We start from the raw sequence: 18,401 nt of genomic DNA on the forward strand, positions 1-18,401 counted from the left end.
AAGTCAGGCCAGCACCCCGATCAGGAGTCAAGAGTCCGGCGGTAATTACTTCCAAATTATGACCATGGCAGAAAGATCTCCAAAAGACAGCCAATGTACCACACTGACTGCCAGGGGGGAAACAACAGCCACCAAAGCGGTAGCTGCCTACAGCCAGGTGGAAGTCAAAGTTTTCCCCACTATTATATAACAACACAATCCGCCACCTTTTCCGGGGTCGTACCAACGACATCAAAAGCCTGCCAGAAACTGAGCTCAGAAGTAAAAGGACTCACCCTGGGAGACAATGGGAAGAACAACGCTGCCATGGAACCTGAACTGCATGTATTTCCGATGATATTCAACGCTCTGCTCTACCACGAACACTAACGCCAGCGAAGACGATGACGGTAAGTACAGACGCCTAGCACACAAGGGAGGGACAAGGAAAAAGAGAGTGACACACACATGCACAACACACACCCCACACACACACACACCATACACACAACCAGATGCACAAGAAAGTAAGTTAATCACCCGAAATTGGCTGAATAATGCAAGGACAAAACTAATTTACGAAAGTGAGTGTAATAATATCAACATAGTAAAAAAATAATAAGTTAGCCAATGTAACAGATATTTACAAATGTACAGAACAAGGAATACTGCCCAGTCCTCAGTTCACGTGGGCCAAATGGCCAAAGTCCAAGGCCCCACTTGTCACCTGCATCAACCCAGAGAGAACACTGCAGAGTCATCAGTTGGCAAATAGGCAGGCACCTCAGGGGGAGGAGGGCACCTCAGCCGGGAGCGGAAACAAGACCACTGTTTCTGGAGAGGGTCACATGCCCTGTGCTTGGTCCTGGGGAGTGCAAGGCCACAGTCTCTCGAGTGGTTGACTTGCCCACAGATTCTGGAGCGGGCAACATGCCCTGTGCTTGGTCCTGGGAGTTCAAGGCCACAGTCTTTCGAGTGGGTTTCTCCCACAATGGTTCTAGAGGGGGCAACATGCCCTGTGCTTGGTCCTGGGGAGTGCAAGGCCACAGTCTCTCAAGTGGGTGTCTTGCCCACTGGTTCTGGAGTGGACAGGCCGCACAGCATCCCATGGAGGCAGGATTACATTGCGTCTGCTGGCGGTGGCGGCTGCACTGTGGTGGTGTTAGTGGTGGTGGAAGGCTCCTGCACATCCCCTGCACCCTTAGAATGATGCACTGTGGTGGTGCTGGTGGTGGTGGGAGGCTCCTGCACATCCCCTGCACCCTCGGATGAATGCACTGTTGCGGTGTTGGTGGTGATGGGAGGTTCCTGCTCATCCCCTGCACCCTCGGATGGATGCAGCCTCCTCACTCTTCTGCCCCTTGGATACCTACCATTGTGGATGAATAGGTGTTGGAGACATACCCCCGTGTACAGACCCCTGGTGGACTTGGCAACACTGGAGGACAGGCACATTATCCTCACATATAGACTGGACAGGGCCACAATCACAAGGCTGTGTGCCCAATTGGATCCTGACCTGATATCTGCTATCCGTCACCCCACTGGGATCCCCCCTCTTGTGCAGATGCTATCAGCGCTCCATTTCCTGGCAACTGCTTCTTTCAAAGTGACAGTGGGCTTGGCAGCAGGAATGTCACAGCCAATGTTCTCAAACGTGCCGACAAGAGTGTTGTCTGCCCTGATAAAACACATGTGCAGCTACATTGTTTTACCCCGGGTTGAGGATTTAGCCACAGTGGTACAGGATGTGGCTAATAGGTGAGCTCTGGTTCCCACCCAGTATATGTTAGTGTATGGGTATGGTGTGGGACATGTAGGATAGTATGTAGCTAAATATTGTTCCTCAATATTTGCAGGTGACTCTGGTTACCCAAACCTATCATGGCTGCTGACCCCTGTGAGGAATGCCAGGACAAGGGCAGAAGAACGTTATAATGAGGCACATGGGCGAACAAGAAGGATAATTAAAAGGACCTGAAGCCTCCTGAAGGCCAGGTTCTGGTGCCTCCATCTAACAGGTGGGTCCCTGTGCTACTCACCCAAGAAGGTCAGCCACATAGTAGTGCCATGCTGCATCTTGCACAACCTGGCCCTCAGACACCATGTCCCTTTTCCGCAGCAGGAAGAGACTGGGGATGCCCCTGTGGCAGCAGTAGACCCTGTGGACAGTGAGGATGAGGAGGCAGAGGATGAGGATGAGGACAACAGAACATCAGTTATTTGACAATACTTCCAATGACACACAGGTAGGAAAGTGTAACTTTACATTTCAATGACTTTGGTTGTAATCTGTGTGGCAATGGCATGCTGATAATTGCTAATTTTATTCCCACTTACTTTTCCCTCCGCCAATTCGTTTTGGAGATAGTGAATTGACATATACTCCTGGTGTGATCACTACAGCCAGCTGCAGGTCATTTATATATGCTCATTCTATGTACAGTTAAATTGAAATGTTTGTACCTGTTTCAATCAATACATATTTGATATACATGACAAATTCCAAATGGAGTTTTTTCAAAGGGTGTTTATTGAAGTGCTAGTATATAGGGAGCAAGTGCAATGGGATTGAGTGATGATGGAGGAAATTCCAGGGCATTGTTCCAGTCTGTTTGTAGCACAGGTGCATTGTCCAAGGGGACATAGGAAGGGGAGCAATGGCAGTTCAAGGTGGACAGGGTGACTGAGTGGGACACAAGGGTGACAATCAGGAGAGTCTCATTTCCTGGCGGGGGTCTTGGCAAGTGCCTCTGGCTTCTGTCTGGATCACAGGAAATGTTTGCGGGGTGCTTCACCTTCTGAAGGGGGAGGGGTGCTGGTGGCCTGTGAGACCTGTGGCAGGGCCTCCTGGCCACTAGCTGCAGCGGAAGTGGAAGGCTGTTCAGATGTCCGACTAGAAGCAGGGGCCCTCTGGTGTGAGACTGTCTCCCTCATAATGTTGGCCATTTCTGCCAGCACCCCTGTTATGGAGATAAGGATGTTGTTGATGGCCTGCACGTCCTCCGTGATCCCCTGGTACTGTCCCTCCTTAACAGCCTGTTCTGTACATTGTCCAGGATCTCATCCATCGTGTCCTGGGAATGTTGATAGGCTCCCAGGATCTCAGAGAGTGCCTCCTGGAGAGTCGGTTCCCTGGGCTTGTCCTCCCCCTGGTGCGCAGCAGTCCTCCAAGTTTCCCTGTTGGCCTGTGCCTCTGTCCCCTGAACCGTGTGCCCACCTCCAATTACCCCAGGTGCCTGATTGTCTTGGGTGTGAGTTGTGGCCTGGAGTCCCTACTGATTGATGTGTCTTAGGGACATAGGTGTAGGTACACTGGGTGGGTGCTTGTAGGAGGTTGGCCTGGCTTATGGAAGGTACCTTGTGGTACTTACACCTTGTGCCAGGTCCAGTTATTTCTTATTAGTAGATTAGAAGTGTTCTAGCAGCTTAGGGTGATAGAGGTAGCTATAGCAAAGCAGCTTATGCTGAACTAGGAGACATGCAAAGCTCCTACTACACCACTTATATCACTCAGTACTATACCATAAGAAACACAATACTCAGAGTTACTAAAAATAAAAGTTACTTTATTTTAGTGACAATATGCCAAAAGTATCTCAGAGGATATACTCCCTTAGGAGGTAAGTCATATACACAAAATATAAACACAAACCAAAATCAGGTATGTAAACAGTTAGAAAAGTAGTGCAAACACTGTAGAACACAATAGAATGCAATTGGAGACAATAGGCCTAGGGGCAACACAAACCATATAATCCAAAAGTGGAATGCAAACCACGAATGGAGCCCAGGCCTAGTGTAGTGTGTAGAGGGTCGCTGGGAGTGTAAGAAAACACTAAGGGTTTCCAAGATACCACACCCCAAGACCCTGAAAAGTAGGAGTATAGTTAATCTACTACCCCAGAAAGACAGTAAATTCGAGAAAGGGGATTCTGCAAGGACAACAACTGACTGCAAAGCACTGGAGACGGATTCCTGGACCTGATGACCTGCAAAGGAAGGGGACCAAGTCCAAGAGTCACGCAAGTGTCTGGGGGGGCAGGAGCCCACTAAACCCAGGATGAAGGTGCAAAAGGGCTGCCTCTGGGTGGAAGAAGCCAAAGATTCTGCAACAACGGAAGGTGCCAGTAACTTCTCCTTTGGTCAGATGATGTCCTACGGCGTGCTAGAGGATGCAGAGTTATTTCCATGCAGAAAGACTGCAAAGAAGCCTTGCTAGCTGCAAGAGTCGCGGTTGAGGTTTTGGGTGCTGCCAGGGACCAGGAAGGACCATAAGGTCGCCCCTTGGAGGAGGAAACAGAGGAGGTACTCAGCAACACAGAGAGCCCAGGCAGAAGCAGGCAGCATTCACAGAAGCACCTGAACAGGTATTCAGAAGATCTGAGCATGACAGTCGACTCAGCACAACAAAAGAGGGACCCACAGAGTCGCAGTCCAACTCAGCCAGTTGGGCAATGCAGGATGTAGTGCTGGAGACCGGAGCTAGGCTGTGCACAAAGGAGGACTTGGAAAAGTGCACAGAAGCCCTAGCAGCTGCAGCTCACGCACTACACATGATTACTGTCTGGCGTGGGGAGGCAAGGACTTACCTCCACCAAAATTGGACAGAAGGGACACTGGACTGTCAGGGATACTTGGACCCAGCTCCTGTGTTCCAGGGACCACGCTTGTCAGGATGAGAGGGGGCCCAGAGGACCGGTGATGCAGAAGTTTGGTGCCTGCGTTGGCAGGGGGAAGATTCTGTCGACCCACAGGAAATTTCTTCTTGGCTTCCAGTCCAGGGTGAAAGCAGACAGCCCTCAGAGCATGTACCACCAGGAAACAGTCGAGAAAGCTGGCAGGATGAGGCACTACATTGTTGCTGGTAGTCTTCTTGCTACTTTGTTGCGGTTTTGCAGGCGTCCCGAAGCAGTCAGCCGTCGATCCTTAGCAGAAGTCAAAGAGGAACTCTTGTGAGCTCTTGCATTCGTTATCTGGTGAGATACCCACAGGAGAGACCCTAAATAGCCCTCAGAGGATATTGGCTACAGAGAAAGGTAAACACCTATCAGGAGGGGTCTCTGACATCACCTGCTGGCACTGGCCACTAACAGGTGTCCATTGTGCCCTCACACCTCAGGATCCAAAATGGCAGAGGTCTGAGACACACTGGAGGAGCTCTGGGCAATTTCCCTGGGAGGTGCTGGTCAGGGGAGTGGTCACTCCCCTTTCTTTTGTCCAGTTTCACGCCAGAGCTAGCTGGGGGGATCCCTGAACAGGTGTAGACTGGCTTATGCAAGGAGGGCACCATCTGTGCCCTTCAAAGCATTTCTAGAGGCCAGGAGAGGCTACTCCTCTCAGGTCCTTCATACCTATTTCCAAAGGAAGAGGATTTAACACCCTCTCTCAGAGGAAATCCTTTGTTCTGCCTTCTTAGGACTGGGCTGTCCAGGCCCCAGGGGGGCAGAAACCTGTCTGAGGGTTGGCAGCGCAGTAGCTGCAGAGAAAACTCTGGAAAGTTAGTTTGGCAGTACCCGGGCTCTATGCTGGAGCCCCGGGGATGCATAGAATTTCCCCCCAATACCAAAATGGTATTGGGGTGACAATTCCATGATCCTAGACATGTTACATGGCCATGTTCGGAGTTACCATGGTGACGCTACATATAGGTATTGGCCTATATGTAGTGCACGCGTTTAATGATGTCCCCGCACTCACAAAGTCTGGGGGAATTGCCCGAAACAATGTGGGGGCACCTTGGCTATTGCCAGGGTGCCCTCACACTAAGTAACTTTGCACCTAACCTTCACTAAGTGAAGGTTAGACATATAGGTGACTTATAAGTTACTTAAGTGCAGTGTAAAATGGCTGTGAAATAACATGGACGTTATTTCACTCAGGCTGCAGTGGCAGTCCTGTGTAAGAATTGTCTGAGCTCCCTATAGGTGGCAAAAGAAATACTGCAGCCCATAGGGATCTCCTGGAACCCCAATATCCTGGGTACCTTGGTGCCATATACTAGGATATTATAAGGGTGTTCCAGTGTGCCAATCAGAATTGGTAAAATTAGTCACTATCCTGCAGTGACAATTTCAAAAGCAGAGAGAGCATAAACACTGAGGTTCTGGTTAGCAGAGCATCAGTGATACAGTTAGGCAACATACAGGGAACACATACAGGGCACATTTTATGAGCACTGGGGCCCTGGCTAGCAAAAACAAACATATATACAGTAAAAATGGGGGTAACATGCCAGGCAAGATGGTACTTTCCTACAGTACTGTGGTGGTGTTTCCTGATAGGGGAGGCTCTGTGGTGGTGTGTGACTGGGCCAGGGTAACTGGCTGTCCAGTGGTCTCTGATGGGCCAGGTAGGTCATTCAGATCCTGAAGACCAGAGTTGCTGTCATCACTGTAGGCCTCTTCAGTTGGGGGACTGGACAGTGCTGGCGCCTCTTCTCCGGTGACATTGGCTGGGTCCCCTCTGTGAATGTAAATGATGTGTTATGGTTAATGTGTCTGACATATTGTACATCTGTGGCTTCCCCTCTATGGCTGTATTTGCCCTGCCAGCTTTCACTTGTGTATGTTATGGTATGGTGGGATTGTTAGTTCTCACTGCTATGCATGCTTTAGTGATAAGGGCCCATGCAGGGCTGTGAGGGGTATCCATGCATTGGTACAGCATGTAGGGCTTGGCATTGGGATGAGTGAGATGTGATGGTGGGGTGTGTGGGATGTAGTGGAGTGATGGGGTGAGGGTGAGGGCATGCAGGTAGGGAGGTGATAATAGTAGAGAGTTGACTTACCAGAGTCCAGTCCTCCTCCAACTCCGGCCACGCCCTCAGGATGCAGTATTGCCAAGACTTGCTCCTCCCATGCTGTGAGTTGTGGGGGAGGATGTAGGGGTCCACCGCCAGTCCTCTGGATAGCGAGCTGGTGTCTTGCTGCAATGGAATGCACCTTCCCCTGTAAGTTGTTCCACCTCTTCCTGATGTCATCCCTAGTTCTTGGGTGCTGTCCCACGGCGTTGACTCCATCCACGATTCTCCGTCATAGCTCCATCTTCCTGGCTATTGATATCTGCTGCACCTGTGCTCCAAATTGCTGTGGCTCTACCCTGACAATTTCCTCCACCATGACCCTTAGCTCCTCCTCTGTGAAAGGGGGTGTCTTTGTGGTGCCATGGGTGTTATGTGAGGTGTGTTGGTGAGGATGTGTTGGGTAATGCGTTGGGGTGTGTCATGTGGAGTGCATGAGTGGTCTATAGGTGTGAGTAGTGTGTTGCTCTGGTTTGTCAGGGGTCTTGGTGTCTCTCTGTTGGCAATGATTTGTAGTCATAAAGGATTGTGGGTAATGTGGGTATGTGTTTTACAGTGGTGTGGGTGTGCGGGTTTTCAGCCCATCTCAGAGAACTACACAGGCTACCCATATCGAAGAGGATCACCTTCAAACTACTCACCCACGCACACAAAGCCCTCCACAACACAGGCCCAGCCAATCTCAATGACAGACTCACCTTCCACACCCCCGCCCGCCAGCTCTGCTCCATCAGCCTCGCCCACGCCTCTGTCCCCTGCATTCACCGCTCCACCAATGGAGGAAGATCCTTCTCCTACCTCGCCGCAAAGACCTGGAACTCCCCACCGCTCCAACTATGCCAGACCCAAGACCTCCTGGCCTTCAGGAAACCAATCAAGACATGGCTTTTTGACCATTAGCTCCCCCCCAGCGCCTTGAGACCCTAACGGGTGAGTAGCGCACTTTAAAAATTGTTTGATTGATTGATTGATTGGGTGTGGTGTGTGTATGGGTGTCAGGTGTGTGTTGTTTGAATTGGCCAATGTAGTGTTGTTTTGTATGTGGGTGTCCATTGTGAATGCGGCGGTATGTACCGCCAATGGTTTAACACCGCTGAGTGTCCGCCATTGTGATTCGTGGGTCATAATGTGGTGGGTGTTGTTCTGTTGGCGTAACAGTGTGAGTTTTGACACCGCCAATTTATCACTGACCTTTGGTCTAGTGGATTTGTGTGTGTGGCTGAATTCTGTCTGATTGGTGTGTGTGTGTGTCATAATATGGTGAACGGATATCCGTTGCCATGGCGGTAAGTTGGTGAATGTCATTGTGGCGGTAAGTGGGGTTTACCACCAGTGTCATAATGAGGACCTTTGTATTTTTTACATTCATACACAAAGCTGTACATTGTTTACTCAATAGTAGGATTAACCCTTTGGGTGCCCGGGACAAGATGGCTCTGCCTGCTAACCACTTCGTCCACATTTAGGCCCCCAGGGGAAGCACTAGCACTCCCTATGAGGGCCTTGCACCCCCCTCGTATGGGAGGGATGGAAGGGGAATCACTTCCCCTTCCACCCCAAACCATCCCCAGAACCCCCAGTGGCACCTGATGAAATCAGCGCGTGATCGCACTCTGACCTCATCGGAGGCCACCCCCTACTGCACTGGAAGCTCAGCTTCTAGCCAGATCGGAAGAGAAATGCAAAGCATTTCTCTTCTGATCTCGGGCTGGGGATGGGAGAGGCATCAAAGGAAAGGCCTTTCCTTTCCTTTGATGTCTCACTGAGCATTTCTGCAGCCCGATCGTGAAGCAATCGGGCTGCAGAAATGCCCACTTGACACCTGGGAGTTTGTTTTTCTATAATAAACAATGAAGGGGAACCCCTTTGGCAAGGTGGGTATTTTTTTAAGGTCGTTTCTGCCCCCCCGGGGGCAAATCAGCCTATTGTAATTAGGCCGATCTGCCCTCAAGGGGCAGAAACCTCTTGCCACCAGGGATCATTTTTTGAGTTTTTCATTTATTGTTTACAAGTGGGGAGTGACCCCTTAGGCAAGGGTCACTCCCCTGGGGGGAAAAATTGTCTTTAGGCCATTTCTGCCTCCCTTGGGAGCAGATCGGCCTATTTTAATTAAGCCAATCTGCCCCCAAGGAGACAGAAGCCACAAGGCACCAGGGATTTTGTAAAATAATTTGTTTACAGGTGGGGAACGACCCCTAAGGTATGGGTCGCTCCCCTGTGGAGCAATCTTATTTTAGGCCATTTCTTCCCCCCTTGGGAGCAGATCGACCTATCTTTCTTAGGCCACTCTGCCCTCAAGGGGGGCAGAAACCACTAGACACCAGGGATTGGTGTGTGTGTTTTGTTTAGGGGGCAGCCCCTTGGGCAAGGGTTGCTCCCCATGGGGGCATATTACTGTTGGCCATGTCTGCCCCTCTTGGCGGCAGATTGGCCTATTTTGTAAGGCCCATCTGCCGCCGAGAGGGGCAGAAAGCCCACAAGAGAACAGGTAAGATTTGTTTTTTTTAAAAGAGGGTGGGGGTATGACCATAGCCCCACCCAAATAAATGGGACAAAGTTGTTCTGCTCACCGGTGGGCAGTTGGGGCAATTATTCCAGATCCACTCCCCATGGGGGCAGAAAGCCTACCACCCAGTATGCGCATGGTTATGCACCCACCCCAACTGAAGGGGGTAACAGTCTGTCAGCTCTCGCCCCACACACTACAACATCTTATCCCATGGAAAGCAAGAGGACATTTGATTTTTTGGGGGTTTTGGTTTTACATTTGGGCCATGAAAGCTTGTCTAACTCTCAAAATCGTTCCACTTGGAATGGGGAGGGCTGCACTTTTTGTACTTTGGGGCACTGCCATGTAGAAAAATCTACGAGACCTAGGCACATCTGCAAAATAAACATCTGAGTGAGTCCAGGGTGGTGTGCTTCATATGCACCCCGGACTATTTCTTTATCCACAATGTCCTGCAAACCTTCAACTTTCTTGAAATCACACATTTTTGCTACATTTTTGTGATGGAAAAGTCCAGAATCTGCAGGAATCCACAAAATTCCTACCACCCAGCATCTATACCGATAAAACTTCTGCCCCACTTGTCATCCTGAAAACGTTTTTTCTCAAACTGCCCTTTTAGACTTGCTTTGGCTCACCTTCAGTTTCGACATGTTTTTGGTTCTTCCCTGTCACAGGCTCTTGGCCCACCTACACAAGTGAAGTATAAATTTTACCGGGCGACGGAGGGTAATGCTGGGTGGTAAGAAGTTTGTGCCGGTGCAGTGATGCCACTCAGAAATGTGGGAAAAATGTGATTTTTTTTAGCTAATGTTGAGGTTTGCTGAGGATTCTGGGTAAGAAAACACTGGAGGATCCATGCAAGTCACACCTCCCTGGACTCCCTTGAGTACCTAGTTTTCAGAAATGTTTGGGTTTGGTAAGTTTTCTTAGATGGCTGCTGAGCCCGGGACCAAAATTTGTAGGTGCCCCCTTCAAAAACAGGTAGCTTTTTTTGTGTCCTCATATGCCTCATGTGATTCCACAATGTTCCCCAAGATCTTTCCCTGCAAAAACTGAGGATCCCCCTCTGAAGATCGAGGTTCCCAAAAATGGAATTCAGGAAAGGCCCTCCAGGGAAAATACGGTAGTGGGAAACCCCTCCGTCACCCAGGTCTTAAACCTTCAGCTCTTAATCATTGTACAGAGTACCATTAAGGTCACCCACTACTAGCCCTTCCCACCACCTTAACCACAAGGTCCACATTGCCCCCTTCTAATTTGTAAACCTTCTACTTACGTCCATATTGCATATATATTGCACAGCATTCATCCAATCCATCCTCGCTGAAGCTTTCGTTGATGTCCATGCCTACATATTTCTTGCCAGCCTATTCAAATTAGGTAAAATTATGTCATCATGTTGCTGAAACACCTCCTACACCACCCAACTAGCATCCTCCCAAAAAATCTGAATGGTGGGACAGACGATAAACATGTGTAGATCATCAGCGTTGTCAAAGCCACACTTACCACACCCTAAACGTTCCATATTTTTTATTTTTGCTAATTTCCTAGGAGTGTAGTACACCCGATGAAGAGTGAAAAGATGATTCCTTCTAAGGTGTGCTGACTTAACAACTTGCTATAACAAATGCCTTGGCTTTCACCAAAGTTGGGTAATGTCTTCATTTGAGAGACTCTCTCCCCACCGGGTGGCAAGTACATTCCGATCCTGCACAGGGTCCTCTAAGAGCAGACTATAATACCAACACCTGGCCTACAGTCAACTCTTCCTCTAAGTTATTTGTATCTATCCCCTTTTTCTATATGGATTGAGTCCAACCTTGTAATTGATAATAGTTAAATCTTGATAAAGGTCCCCCGTGTTTGTACCACTAGTTCCTCCTACTCAAGCAGTTTCCCATTTTGCAACAGCTGCCCCCATTCTAAGAGACCTGCCTCCCTCAGAGGTTATGTTAGGCTATCTTGCAAACACTCTGATGTTCCAGGTGAGTTCCAGACCAGGACATACTAACTGTAGTAGGCTAAGTTTGTCACCTCCCGTATCTGGGCCCTTAACGCCACTGCCCGCAACACGTTTAGTCTCACCTTCTTGTAGAATTTTGGTTGGCCGAATTTGTACATTTAGTTCCGCCTCCTTCTACCGTCTTCAGCATATTACATCTTAACAAGTTCCTTCCCGTGCCAAATAAAACATCCTTTGTGTTCTTTAGTTGAAAGGCCCAAGCATATAACTAAATATTCTGTGCTATACCTCTCTTATCGTACTTTTTCCTTAATTTATTTCTCGCAATTCTTGCTCCCTTAGAGCCCTAAATAAAAGAGTCTAATCTGCCTTGCAACTTAAGTAACCTAGTATTCTTAAAATGCAGGGGGATCATGTTAAAAAGGAAAGTACGCTTAGGAAGAACATCTTTATTATATTGGATCTCCTATTTAAAGACAAAGGGAGAGGAGCCCAGCTTAAAAGCAGCCTGTTAACCTCCTGTGTTATATTATTAAAGTTTACTTCAACAATTTCTTCTCGAGAAGACTGAATCTGAATGCCCAAATATTTTAGTTCCTGCTTACTTAAATCCTGTATTCCCTCCAAATTCCTAGTCATAATTTCTGTTTTAGATACATTTAGGGGCATATTTATACTCCGTTTGCGCCGAAATTGCGTCGTTTTTTTTGACGCAATTTCGACGCAAAACTAACGCCAACTAACGCCATATTTATACTATGGCGTTAGAGGCGAATAGCGCCAAAGTTCCCGGAATGTGCGTCATTTTTTAGCGTGAACCCCTTCCTTGCGTTAATGATATGCAAGGGAGGCGTTCCCGTCTAAAAAATGACTCCCAGGCCTTTACGTGGTATTTATACTCCTGGGCAAAAGTGACGCCCGGGAGTGGGCGTGGCTAAAAACGGCGCATTTGCGCCGCTTTTTAACGCCTGGGTCAGGCATGGCGTTAAGGGACAAGTGGGCTCAAAATGAGCCCAGAGTGCCCTCCCCTGCCCCCAGGGACCCCCCCCTGCCACCCTTGCCCACCCCAGGAGGACACCCAAGGCTGGAGGGACCCACCCCAGGGACATTCAGGTAAGTTCAGGTAAGTTTTTTTTTTTTTTTTTTTAAATAATATTTTGTGGCATAGGGGGGCCTGATTTGTGCCCCCCTACATGCCACTATGCCCAATGACCATGCCCAGGGGACAGAAGTCCCCTGGGCATGGCCATTGGGCAAGGGGGCATGACTCCTATCTTTACAATGATAGGAGTCATGTTGATGGGGGATGGGCGTCGTTAAAAAATGGCGCAAGTCGGGTTAAGACGATTTTTTCGACGTAACCTGACTTGCCCCATTTTAAGACGCCCATGCGCCATTTTCCCCCTACGCCGGCGCTGTCTGGTCTACGTGGTTTTTTCCCACGCAAACCAGGCAGCGCCGGTCTGATTGCGCCGTCTAACGCCATTCCATAAATACGGCGCCCGCATGGCGCTTCAGAATGGCGTTAGACGGCGCAAAACTTTTTGACGCTAAACTGCGTTAGCGCAGTTTAGCGTCAAAAAGTATAAATATGGGCCCTAATGAGTAACCCGAAATTTGCCAGAATGCCCCTGTTAAGTGCTCTAATCTTTCCAAAGTGGGGTAAAGCTAGCTGGAGTCAAGTTTTCATTTATCAATATTCAGGGCATGGGGGAATTATATATATCCTTAAGAAACCTACAGAAATTTTCACCCATATTATAGTGCCTCAATATAAAATTTAAATAACTCCAATTGACCCTATCAAAAGCCTTAGTTGCATCCAGAGTAATAATGGCAAGAGGGATCCTGTCGGAAGTGGCCACATCAATAGACTGGATTAATTAATGAGATAAATCATGCATATGTTATCCCTTTAAAAAGCCCTTCTGATCATCCACTAACAAGTTCGCTGCCACACTATCCAATCTTTTAGCCAAAATATTCTAGAATATCTTGTAGTCATTGTTCAATAATGAGATAGGTCGGTATGAATCCCACTTTGTTGGATCTTTATCTGGTGTTAATATTAATGTTATCACCGCCTCATCCCAATATTTGGGAAGTGGCAAGGCTCCTCTAAAAATACCATCAAACAGTTGTGTTAATATCGGGCAAATAACATCCTGTATACATTAATACAACTCTATTGGTAGACCATCTGGTTTCTGCTGACTTCCTTTTCATACCCTTACTAATTCCCAGCATGGTCTCATGCAAGGTTACTATTTCATCTTGTTCTTTTTTCTCCAGCTCTGTAAGCTTCTTAATTTGCAGACCCTCTAACCACTGAGATCTTTGCACCTCTGTTGTTATTTGATCTTCAGTATATAGTGCCCTAAAAAAATCTACAAAAGCCTGCTTTATCTCTGCCGTCTCCCCACATTTCTTGCTAGAAGAAACGCACCTTATCTCTCTCACCTCAATTATAATCAAATCTGACTTAGATTCCCATGCCAAAAGTTTCCCTGCACTTTCCCCATATTCAAAGTGTTTCATTGTACTTGCCTCCTATCTGGCCTTAACCCTAGTTTCTATAACTGCAGTTATAGCTAAGGCTTTAATCTCCCCCAACAGAGCGTCTCTCTTTACTTCATATTCTTGTAGATCTATTAACCTTTTTTTCCAGGAGTGAGAGAGCCTGTTCCGCTTCTTGCAATTTACTCCTGTATTACTTATTCCTTTTTGCCGAAAGGCTAATAAGGACCCCTCCGATATAGGCTTTAAATGCTACCCACACCATCTGAGGAGCGGCAGAGTTAGCATTATTCTCAAAAATCTCACTAGTTTTGACAGGTTCTTTGTATTTGATCATTTTTATGTCTCCACATAGTGTTTTGGGGCATTTCCTGTCGCGGGCACTAGGCCTACCAACACAAGTGAGGTACCCTTTTTATTGGGAGACCTGGGGGAATGCTGGGTAGATGGAAGTTTGTGGCTTTCCTCAGATTCCAGTTCTTTCCATCACCGAAATGTTAGGAAAAATAGTTTTTTTGCCAAAATGTGAGGATTGCAACGGATTCTGAGTAACAAAACCTGATGATAGCTCCACAAGTTACCCCATCCTGGGTTTCCCTAGGTGCCTATTTTTCAGAAGGGTCCAGGTTTGCTAGGTTTTCTCAGGTGCCAAATGAGCTAGAAGTCAAAATCCACAGCTAGGCACTTTGCAAAAAACAGGTGTTTTCTTTGGGAAAATGTGATGTGTCCACATTGTGTTTTGGGGCATTTCCTGTTGCGGGCATTAGGCCTACCCACACAAGTGAGATATCATTTTTATCGGGAGGCTTGGGGGAATGCTGGGTAGAAGGAAATGTGTGGCTCCTCTCAGATTCCAGAACTGTCTGTCACAGAAATGTGAGGAAAAAGTTTGTTTTTTTTGCCACAGTTTGAGGTTTGCCAAGGATTCTGGGTAACAGAACTTGGTGAGATCCCCACAAGTCGCCCCATCTTGGATTCCCCTAGGTGTCTTGTTTTAAAAAATGCAGAGGTTCGGTAGGTTTCCATAGGTGCCGGCTGAGGTAGAGGCCAAAATCCACAGTAAAAAATAGGTCTGTTTTCTTTGGGAACATTTGATGTGACCATGTTGTGTTTTGAGGCATTTCCTTTCGTGGGCACTAGGCTTACCCACACAAGTGACATACCATTTTTTTATTGGGAGACTTGGGGGAATGCTGGGTGGAAGGACATTCGTGGCTTCTCTCAGATTGCAGAACTGTCTGTCACAGAAATGTGAGGAAAAAGTATTTTTTTGCCAAACTTTTGAGGTTTGGAAAGGATTCTGGGTAACAGACCCTAGTGAAAGATCCACAAGTCACTGCATTCTCAAATTGTCTCTAGTTTTAAAAAATGTATGTGTTTATAGACTGTTTATAAAAAAAAGATGACTATTTGAGAAATGCCCTTAATTCACATGCTGGTATGGGGACCCCTGAATTGAGAGATGTTCAAATAACCACTGCTACTCAACACATTATCTTGTGCCCATTTTGGAAATACAAAAATTTGCTTGATACGTATTTTTCACTCTTCATATTTCACCAAATTAATTGCTTTATACCAAGTATACAATTAAAAACCCAATGCAAGGTACATTTCCTTTATTGGCTCTGGGTACCTATGGGTATTGATGAATCTACAAGTCTTATATGTCCCCACAACCATAAGACTCCAGCAGACGTGACGGTATATTGCTTTTGAGATTCTGACATTGCAGGAAAAAGTTACAGAGTAAAACGAGGAGAGAATTGGCTATTTCTTTAACTTCAATTTCAATATATATTTTTTAATTTCAGCTGTTATTTTCTGTAGGAAAACCTTGTAGGATTTACACAAATGAACCCTTGTTGAATTCAGAATTTTGTCTACTTGTCATAAATGTTTAGCTGTCCGGAATCCAGCATTGGTTTAATGTCCATTTCTGTCACTAACTGGAAGGAGGATGAAAGTTAAAAAAATAGTAAAAATGGGGTATGCCCCAGTAAAATACCAACATTGTGTTGAAAAATGAGGGTTCCTGGTTCAAGTCTGCCTGTTTCTGAAAGCTGGGAATATGGTGATTGTAGCACACTGAACCCTTTGTTGATGCAATTTTCAGGGAAAAGAAACACAAGCCTTCCTCTGCAGCACTTTTTTCCTCATTTGTTTTTATAACAACATTTTTGCAGTATTTGGGCACATTACCTGGTCTCCTCTGGGTAACTCTAGAATCCCTAGAATGTTGGAAAAAAAGGATGCAAATTTGGCATGGGTAGCTTATGTGGACAAAAAGTGATGAGGGTCTAAGCGTGAACTGCCCCAAATAGCCAAAAAAGGCCTGGCACCTGAGGATGAAAAGGCCTGGTAGTGAAGGGGTTTAGACACTGCACTGGCTGTGTGCCTCCTACCGCTTTTACATTACATGACCTAACCAGTAATTTGTGTAGGAAACACCAAAATCAAAGTATGAAATAAATCATAAATACCCTTCCTGTTGTCATATTTAAATTATCTTGGTAATTTCTACTTGATACTGGTATAGAGACACCCCCTTTTAAAACATACAGACCTTCTGGGGAAATCTTGTCTGCTTACCATAGCTCTCTTACAAACAAAATTGGTATGTATTTGGACAGAGAGGGCTAGCATAATATAATGACTGCTCACCTGAAATTAGTTTTTTTAACATTTGAACTGGTTTTAAACAAGCTGTTCCTTGTTTTGCATCCTCCTCAATTTGTTTTGCAGTATCCGCTCAATGATAAACAGAATGGCTATAATAATAAAAGTACTATGAGACTGGCCAAACTGTCACAACACAGAGTAGATGCATGAGCCTATAGGGACAACGGGAAGCCCTGAAACATCTAGTCTGATAAACTGAGGATCAATGAAAATCCTCCTAAATTGTTAATTTCCTGAATCTAGCGAGTTGTGCTGGGTGGTTTTACATAGCTCTACCTACCAGAGACAAATATGGGCTATGATGTTAACTAATTCAGTATAATAGTAGCCATTTTTCATCTTTTTCATCTCATTTAATTTACCTTGTTTAGTACTGGTACCATTTTGACAATTATGCTAACTTTAAATTCGACACTCGTTTAAAGTATAATTAAGTGTTGTTAGACCTGGCAGCTTTTCGAGTGTCACCCCTCTCTTTTTACCTTCTGACCTCCTGTTTTTATGGTATCCAGTGCTAAAATGCAAGTTCTCCCTATACAAATGTTCCTGTTGACTGGTTCATCCATGATTGGCATATTTTATTTACTGGTAGGTCCCTAGTAAAGTGGACTAGATGTGCTCAGGGCCTGTAAATCAAATGCTACTAGTGGGTCTGCTGAACTGATTGTGCCACCCACATGAGTCGCCTTATAATCATGGTTCAGACCTGCCACTGCAGTGTTTCTGTGTGCAGTTTTAAACTGGCAGTTCGACTTTGCAAGTGTACCCACTTGCCAGGCCTAAACCATCCCTCTTTATACATATAAGGAATCCTAAGGTAGGCCCTAGTTAGCCCCATGTGCAGGGTGCAGTGTATGTTAAAGGTGAGACGTGTAGTTTACTTTAGTTTACTGGATTTATACAGTGCATGGCTACCCAAAGGCTTCCCAGCACTAATGCTAGACCAATGGACTACATGGCGGCCTATGCGGAAAATAATAAAGTCTTCAATTTCCTACGAAAAGAAAGTTCTGAGTTATCTTGGCAGAGCTCCTAAGGAAGTGAGTTCAAGAGATTAGGGCCCTCATTAAAACCCTGGTGGTAAATCCCACTTTCCGCCGTGCTGAAGACCGCCAACATACTGTTGCGGCGGAGGAAATCCGCTACAAGTATTTCGAACCACAGCTCGGAATCCGCCACAATACAGACACCCACAGAAGTCCACCACACCAAAGGTCAGTGATAAACTGGAGATACTAAAACCTACAATGTCACACCAACAAGAATATGCCCACACTATCACGACCCACGAATCAATGCGGCGGTCTTTCAACCGCGGTAAACCATTGGCGGTACACACCGCCGTGCTCAAAATACACACACATTTACAAAACACATCCACATTGGACAAATCAAAATACACACACCTGATACACATACACACACCACACCCACAACACTATAAAACACACACCCATATTACCCACAAACCTTTGCAACCAAAAATTTCGAAGTAGGCCAGAGAGAGAGATTAGCTAACACAACACCAACATCCACAGACACACAATACCATCACTTATGCAACATCCATGCACCTTAAACAACACACACCAACACATCACAACAGACAGCACCTCACACATCACCCTCACCACATCATGGCACCCCAGGTTCGGAGGGGGAGCTCAGGGTCATGGTGGAGGAAATCATCCGGGTAGAGCCACAGCTTTTCTGATCACAGGTGCAACAGACATCCATTGCAAGGAAGATGGAGCTATGGCGGAGAATCGTTGACAGGGTCAACGCAGTGGGACAGCATCCAAGAACACGGGATGACATCAAGAAGAGGTGAAATGACCTACGGGGAAAGGTACGTTCCGTGGTATCAAGACACCATATTGCTGTACAGAGGACTGGAGGTGGACCCCCACTTCTTCCACCACAACTCACAACATGGGAGGAGC

The sequence above is a fragment of the Pleurodeles waltl genome, chromosome 8 (genome assembly GCF_031143425.1).
Source record: "Pleurodeles waltl isolate 20211129_DDA chromosome 8, aPleWal1.hap1.20221129, whole genome shotgun sequence".
NCBI lineage: Eukaryota > Metazoa > Chordata > Amphibia > Caudata > Salamandridae > Pleurodeles > Pleurodeles waltl.